The 8,018-nt window shown below is 41.4% G+C and overlaps 1 pseudogene; it reads left to right on the top strand.

Moving 5' to 3' along the window:
- Nucleotides 1-4,953: 4,953 nt before the first annotated feature.
- Nucleotides 4,954-6,297, top strand: LOC120879387 (annotated as a pseudogene).
- Nucleotides 6,298-8,018: the final 1,721 nt, after the last annotated feature.

Genomic DNA, 8,018 nt, shown 5'->3' with positions numbered 1-8,018 from the left:
AAGGCAGTGGCAACCCACTCCAGTACTCTTGCCTGGCAAATCCCATAGATGGAGGAGCCTGGTAGGCCGCAGTCCATGGGGTCGCTAGGAGTCGGACATGACTGAGCAACTTCACTTTCACTTTCCACTTTCATGCATTGGAGAAGGAAATGGCAACCCACTCCAGTGTTCCTGCCTGGAGAATCCCAGGGACGGGGGAGCCTGGTGGGCTGCCGTCTATGGGGTCGCACAGAGGCGGACACGACTGAAGCGACTTAGCAGCAGCAGTAGCAGCAGCAGCATGACAAGCCATGCTAATATCATACTCAGTGTTGAAAGGTTGAAAGCTTTCTCTGTAAGATTAGGAACAAAACAAGATGCTAACTTTCACCACTCTTAGAAATATAGTGCTGGGAGTCCCAGCCACAGAAATCAGGCAAAACAAAGAAACAAAAGAAAAACAGCAATAAATATCCAAACAGGAAAGTTAGAAGCAAACTTTCTTTGTCTGCAGATGTTATGATCTTATACATACAATCCTAAAGTCTCCACCAAAAAAATTGTTAGAACTAATCTACAAATTCAGTAAAGTTGCAGGATTAAAAAATCAACATACTGAAATCAGTCGTGTTTTTATACACTAACAACAAATGACCTGAAATAGAAATAAAGGAAATAATCCCATTAACCATAGCACCAAAAACAATAAAATATTTAGGAATAAATTTAACTATGATTGTGAAAGATCTGTATATAGAAAACTATAAAATACTGATAAAAGAAATCAAAGAAGACACAAATAAATGGAAGAATAGCCAGTGTTCATGGATCAGAAGAATTAATATAGTTAAAATGTTCATTGTATACAAAGCCTTCTATATATTAAGTGCAATCCCTAACAAAACCTCATTGACCTTTTACACAGAAGTAGAAAAAAGTCCTAAAAATCCTAAAATTTGTATGGAATCATAAAAGAACCAAATAGCAAAGCAATCCTGAAAGAGAAGAACAAAGCTAGTGGCATCACATTGTACTACAAAGATTCAGTAAAGAGAGCAATATGGTATTGGCATAAAAGAAGACCAGTGGAACAGAATTGATAGCCCAGAAATAAACTCAAACATGCACAGTCAGCTAATATGTGACAAGAGATCCAAAAATACTTAGTGAGAAAAGGATGGTCTCTTCAGTAAATGATGTTAGGAAAAATAAATAACCACATTCAGAAAAGTGAAATTGGATCCTTATCTTACTTACACCACTCTCAAAACGTCACTTGATTCCTGGTCCAGGAGGACCCCTATGCTGTGGGACAACTAAGGCCACGCGCCACAACTACCGAGCTCAAGAGCCGCAACTCCTGAGGCCCACGTGCCTAAAGCCTGTGCTCTGCTGCAAGAGAAGCGGCTGAAATAAGAATGGAGCAGTAAACGGTAGAAATGAACGGCAGCTCTCGCTCACTGCTGCTAGAAAAAGCCCACGTGCAGCAATGAAGACCCAGCACAGTCAAAAACAAATAAATTGTTTCAAAAAGACTTAAACAGAAAACCTGAAACCTTAAAACTTGTGGAGGAATAATAGGGGAAATCTCCTTAACACTGGTCTTGCCATTGATGATTTGGCATGACACAGAAAAAACAAGCAACAGAAGCAAAAGTTAGTGAGTGGGGTTATATAAAAAATAATGCTTCTGTATCGCAAAGGAATTAGTCACCCAAATGGAAAGGTAACCTATAGAATGTGAGAAAATATTTGCAAATCATATATCCTATAAAAGGGTTCATATCGAAATACAGAAAGAACTCATAACATAATAGCAACAAAATCTAATTAAGAAATAGTCAGAGGAACTGAAAAATTTTCTTTCCTAAAGAAGACATGCAAACGACCAACAGGTACAAGAAAAGATACCGACATCACTAATCACAAGGGAACTCTAAACCCAGCCACAAGGGGATAGAACTTTACCCCTGTTGGAATGACTGTCACCAAAAAAAACAAGAGGTAACAAGCGTTTGTGAAGAGGTGGATGTGCACTGCTGATGGGAAGGTAACTTGTTGCAGTTACTAGCGAAAGTAGTATTTACTGGAGGTTCCTCAGAAAGCTAAAAATGGAATGACTACATGATCCACTCATCCCCTTTCTGGGTATGTATATCCAAAGGAAACAAAATCAGGATCCTGATGAGATATCTGCACGCCCATGTTCATTGCAGCATTATTCATAATAGACAAGACATGGAAACAACCCTTGTGTCAGTCAACAGATGAATGGACAAAGAAGACGTGGTGTGTGCATGCCTGTGCTAAGCTGCTTCAGTCATGGCCAACTCTTCGTGACCCTATGGACCGTATCCTGCCAGGCCCCCCTGTCCATGGGATTCTCTAGGCAAGAATACTAGAGGGGGTTGCATGCCCTCCTCCAGGGGATCTTCCCAACCCAGGGATCAAACCCGTGAGTTTTACATCTCTTACACTGGCAGGCAGATTCTTTACCACTGACTCCACATATATATACTCAGTGGAATACTACTCAAGTGTGAGAAAGAAAGAAATCCTGCCATTTGCAACAACATGGGCAGACCTTCAAGGCATAATGCTAAGTGAAATGTCAGAGAAAGACAAATACTATATGGCCTCACTTACATGAGGGATCTAGAAAAGCTGAACTCATAGAAACAGAGAGTAGAATGATAGTTGCCAGGGCTGGGATGTGGGGGAGAAGAAGAGAGGTCAAAGGGCACACTGTGAACTTAAGAGGTGCCTGGAGAGTAGATCTTAAATGCTCTCATCAGGGAAAGAAATGGTAATTATGCGATGTGACGAGGTATTAACTAATGTTCCCATAGCAATTGTTTCACAGTATATAAGTATATTAAATTAATACATTGTATACCCTAACTTACAAAATATATGTTCATTATATGTCAATAAAGGTTGGGAGGGGAACAAAATGTTTTCACTTTCATTTTTTGAGAAAGTGACACCACTTCCCTGGTGGCTGAATTTGGTTAATTGGTTAATCCTCTCAGGATTGAGCCTGTAACTTTAGGCCATTGCAAGTTCTAGGTTTGCCCCTGAACCACAGCGTTTGGATTTGTGTCAGGGGTTAATCACAGTATTGACGCCTCAACCACCGTAGAGCCTGGATTGCTGCTGCCCTCTAGTGGTAAGTGGGTGGCAAAGGCCCCAGTGCTTTTCTTCCGGAAGGAGGGAGCCCCAAACATCCAGCCTGAAGGTTAACAAAGGCTGAAACTGGCTGGACTACTGAAATCTGTCACACCCCATCTACTCCCCCTAACCCTCGCCAAATAATTGAGGCAGGCAAGAGGAAGGGTCAGGCCCAGCCCTGGGAGGATGGGCTGAGATGGGATCACTCAACTGAGGTGCTGGATCTGAGCCCTTTCCTAGTTAGTACCATCTCCCTACTCGCATGGATGTGAAACAAACAGGACATAGAAGGTGGACAGAGTGGATCTTCTGGCAGGAACCCAAGTCTAAACTGTGTGGGAAATTTGTGGGAAAACAAAAATTGTTTTTGTTTACTTGACTTTTGCAGATGAATTTTGTTGGCTGTCGGTTTTAGAGGCAGTGACTCTAGTGGACAAAAGCGTGCCTCGTAGTTTGGTTCGACTCTAAAGTCTACAGGATTTTTTGACCCCCAAAATCCTTTTTTTGATTTCCTTTCCTCTCCCTTTTTCTTTCTTCCAGCTTACTTTTCTTCTCTGCATTCTCCTGCTCTGATAGCTCTGAGCCTTTGCACCACTGTCATATTTTCTAAGCCTAAAACCAAGACCCTTGTAGCATTTGAGGGATATGGCATAAATGTTGTTTAGTCACTAAGTAAAGTCCGCAATCCTATGTACTGTAGCCATCCTGCCTCTTCTTGTCTGGATTTCCAGACAAGAATATTGGATTGGGTTGCCATTTCCTCCTCCAGGGGATCTTCCCCACCCAGGGATTGAACCTGAGTTTCCTGCATTGGCAGGTAGAAGAGGGAAGAGGGAAGGGTTGACTTGAGACTTGGGGGGAAAATTCCATGATCTGAAGCTGCTAGAACTTTCTGAGAGTCAAGCACTACTTTTTGATTTTCTTCCTCTTGTACTATCTCGTGTTTCCCTTCTTCCCTTTTTTTCTCCTTCTTCCCTTTTCAGGGAAGGAGTGTGAGTAAATGAGGAAAAGAGATTAATCATGAAGTCTTTGTTTCTCTGATGATTTTCCTTCTTGGTTTAGCTAAGGAACTGCACTTTGGTCTTTAGTTTCAGGGTCCTTGCAACTTGTCCATGTTCACTCTGCCACTAGGCTCAGCCCCTCATCATATCACACTCTGGATGGCTCAATCTCTGGGCTACTTCAGTGCCTATCAGGGGTCTGAGCAGCTCCTTGCTCCTGCCCCAGGATCCCTGTGTTTAAAATATTAAGGCAGTTTGGGAACGCATGTACACCTGTGGTGGATTCATGTCAATCTATGCCAAAACCAATACAGAATTGTAAAGTAAAAATTAAAAATAAATAAATAAATAAATTTAAAAAATAAAATAAAATAAAATATTAAGGCAAATGAAAGACATTTAAATATCTTTATTAGAATGGCTTATTTAATTTGTGTGGAAAGATGTGTGAGAAAGGAAAGATGTAAAATTTCAAGATAAGGTGTTGAGAGACAATTTTCATCTTTTATCCTTATGATCTCATCTAAAAACCCTGATATAGGGACTTCCTTGGTGATCCAGTGGTTAAGAATTCACCTTGCAACGCAGTGGACATGGATTCCATCCCTGGTTTGGGGCAACTACTCAGGCCACACACACAACAAAGATCCTGTGTCTGGCAACTAAGACCCCAGGAAAGCAAACAAATAAGCATTAAAAAAAAAAAAACTAATAAATATAAAACAAACATTCTCAAAATATCCTGAAAACAAAAGAAAAATTTGAATATTTACACATTAAGGAAATCTAGATTTATTCCACTATGATTGTTAAACAGATTGCAGTAAGTAAATATAATGTTGACTGGTGTCACTGTTGTATTTCTTTTTATGGTTTTTAGGACCAGAAATTGGATACCTCAATCGTGTAAACGTAAAGTAATTTATTAGGGGATAACACATAACTTGTGGGGTCTCCCGCCAGGGCACCACACAGCGGCTGCGAGGGCCTCAGTGTGCGGCTGGGGGCTGGAAGCTGGATGCTGCGGAGCCAGGGTGCAATCTGTGCCTGGAGACCCAGAGTCCCCGCTGCCTGCAGGTGGAGTACCTGGTCCTGTGCCTGAGCCGAGCATCTGCCTACTACAGCCTGGAAAACATGCATTTCCATTTAGCTTTCAGCTTCCATCTGAACCTTTGGTAGCCTCATTCATCGGGAAATGTGCAACTATTCAGTACTGTGTGAGGACCTCTGTATTGAAAGCTCAAGAGAAAATAGTTGGCTGTTGGGTTTTTTAATTAATTAATTTTTTCCATTTTATTTATTTTTAATTGGAATATAATTGCTTTATGGTGTTGTATTAGTTTCTACTGTATAACAGCATGAACCAGCTATATGTATGCCTATATCCCCTCCCTCCTGAGCCTCCTCCCTATTCTCCCACCCCACTCTGTTAGTTTTTCACCTCTGGTCCAATTTCACTGAGTGCCAAGACTGAAGGAAAGGGATCCTGCAATGGAGAATCTATTCCAATCTACACAATTGTTGCTCTCGTCTGATTGATCCCAAAGTGGCTGTTTTCCAGATGCAGACATACCTGGCCAACAGGAAAACAAAGACTGTGGGGCTGGAGGTGGCCACCGTGACTGGGAACCACATCGCCTCCAGGAACACCAACAGCTGGAAAGGGAAGATCCTTAGGATTCCGCCAATGATGCCAACCATCCTGAACTGCTACAGCATAAAGGGGACTACTCTTTAGCTGTGTCTGTTCACATTCCTGGTGCTAAAACAAGTTGATGCTTGAGCTGTTGTTAGTGATTAGCATGATTCCATTAGTAATGGTTTTGGCAGCAGGAACTCCAGAATATCCAGGCGGTTCATATGAGCTGGTTGACACTGACTCTGCCAGATCAGCCAGAAGCACCACCAAACTATGAAGATGTGGCATGGGAGGAAGAATTCTCTAGACACACTTCTTACCTTCAACCCCCTGTGAGGGGGAGTCATGCCATCCTTTGTTTGCCTTCCCTCAGGAATCAGATTTTAGACTCCGCCTCTTTATTCAGAGGTAAATTCACATTCTAGAGATGTAGAAGAGACCCCGCCTGCTTCCTTCATTCTCTGAACATATTCAGAAATCACTGTGTTCATCATCAAATTAGAACGTTGGTTCTTTACCCCTGCCCTTTTGAGGAAGAGGGAGGGAAGATGAGCTTAAGGACATAAATATATATCAACACTGAAGATGACAGAAGTTAAAATTTGTTACTTACCAGTGGGGCAGCAGGATTGTTGCACAAGTTTGTGATGTGGTCTTGTGTCCCTTTTGAATGAGAGGGCAAAGATGTGAAAAGTCACAGAATGTAATGGAAGTCCTGATGTGATAAAGTGGAGGGGTGCCTGTGTTGACCCAAGAAAAAGTGCCTATATATAGTGGAAACACTATGTGAGCATATCTTTAAGAAGGTTTCTCAAAGTGGAAAAGCTGTATCTTATTCTTTAAAGTGGTATGAATGCATTAGGAGGAGATAATTTTGGAGAATATAGCAGCACAGGGGTGTAAATGAACAGAAAAGAAGCCCACTCTAAATACAAAATGAGGCCCTCTGGTGTCAGGGTCTTTACATTCCACAGGACAACTGGAAGAACCATAGCTTTGACTAAATGGACGTTTGTCAACAAAGTAATGTCTCTGCTTTTTAATATGCTGTCTAGGTTTGTTATAGCTTTTCTTCCAAGGAGCAAGCGTCTTTTAATTTCATGGCTGCAGTCACCATCTGCAGTGCTTTTGGAGCCCCCCAAAATAAAGTCTGTCACTGTTTCCACTGTTTCCCCATCTATTTGCCATGAAGAGACGGGACCATATGCCATGATCTTAGTTTTCTGAATGTTGAGTTTTAAGCCAGCTTTTTCACTCTCCTCTTTCACCTCCATCAAGAGGCTCTTTAGTTTCTCTTTGCTTTCTGCCATTAGGATGGTGTCATCTGCATATCTGAGGTTATTGATATTTCTCCCAGGCAAGCTTGATTCCACCTTGAGATTCATCCAGCCTGGCATTTTGCATGATGTACTCTGCATACAAGTTAAATATGCAGGGTGACAACATATAGCCTTGACATGCTCCTTTCCCAATTTTAAACCATGTTGTTCCATGTCTGGTTCTGTTTCTTCTTGACGTGCATACAGGTTTCTCAGGAGATGGGTAAGGTGGTCTAGTATTCCTATCTCTAAGAATTTTCAAGAGTGTGTTATGATCCAGTCAAAGGCTTTCATGGTCAATGAAGCAGAAGTAGATGCTTTAAACTGATAACCTTACATGAATTAAAGATATGCGTACACAAAACTATGTCACATATTACAAGTCTGATACAAAACCATATGTAAAAAATAAAATAGTTCTTTAATAGGAAGAATTGCAGTAGAAGTAGGGAGAGCAGAGAGAAAGAGGAGCTCAGAATAACAGAATGAACATAATTACATAAGAAAGGATAAGAGTTCTGCAAATAACAAAAAAGAATGAAAGAAAAAAGTCTTGAAAACGTGTCATTAACTAGGTGCATTTGTGAATTAGGTATGAAAACCATAGTATATATGAAGTCTTCTTTTGATTTAGATCATCTACTGTAGAAAAAAATAGGAATATTACAATTCTAAGTAGGCATGGGACTCTCCTTTCCCCCACGCTACATGATCACTCCGTTCCTCTTTTCCCTTCCTGATGTGAAAGCAAGAGGACCTGGAATCTCAGCCCACCTCCAGCATGAACCAGCTGTGGATTTTGCAAAGAACCAACCTGGCTGAGCCTGTCTCTAACACCAGGCCATCCTCTCTCATCTGCTCAAAGAGAACCTGAAGTGTGATTTGACCAATTGTGCCTCCCAAGCAAAG

The sequence above is a fragment of the Oryx dammah genome, unplaced genomic scaffold (assembly GCF_014754425.2).
Source record: "Oryx dammah isolate SB20612 unplaced genomic scaffold, SCBI_Odam_1.1 HiC_scaffold_20, whole genome shotgun sequence".
NCBI classification, from domain to species: Eukaryota; Metazoa; Chordata; class Mammalia; order Artiodactyla; family Bovidae; genus Oryx; species Oryx dammah.
Note: the sequence above shows the minus strand (reverse complement) of the source record. Positions and strands in the feature narration are given on the sequence as shown.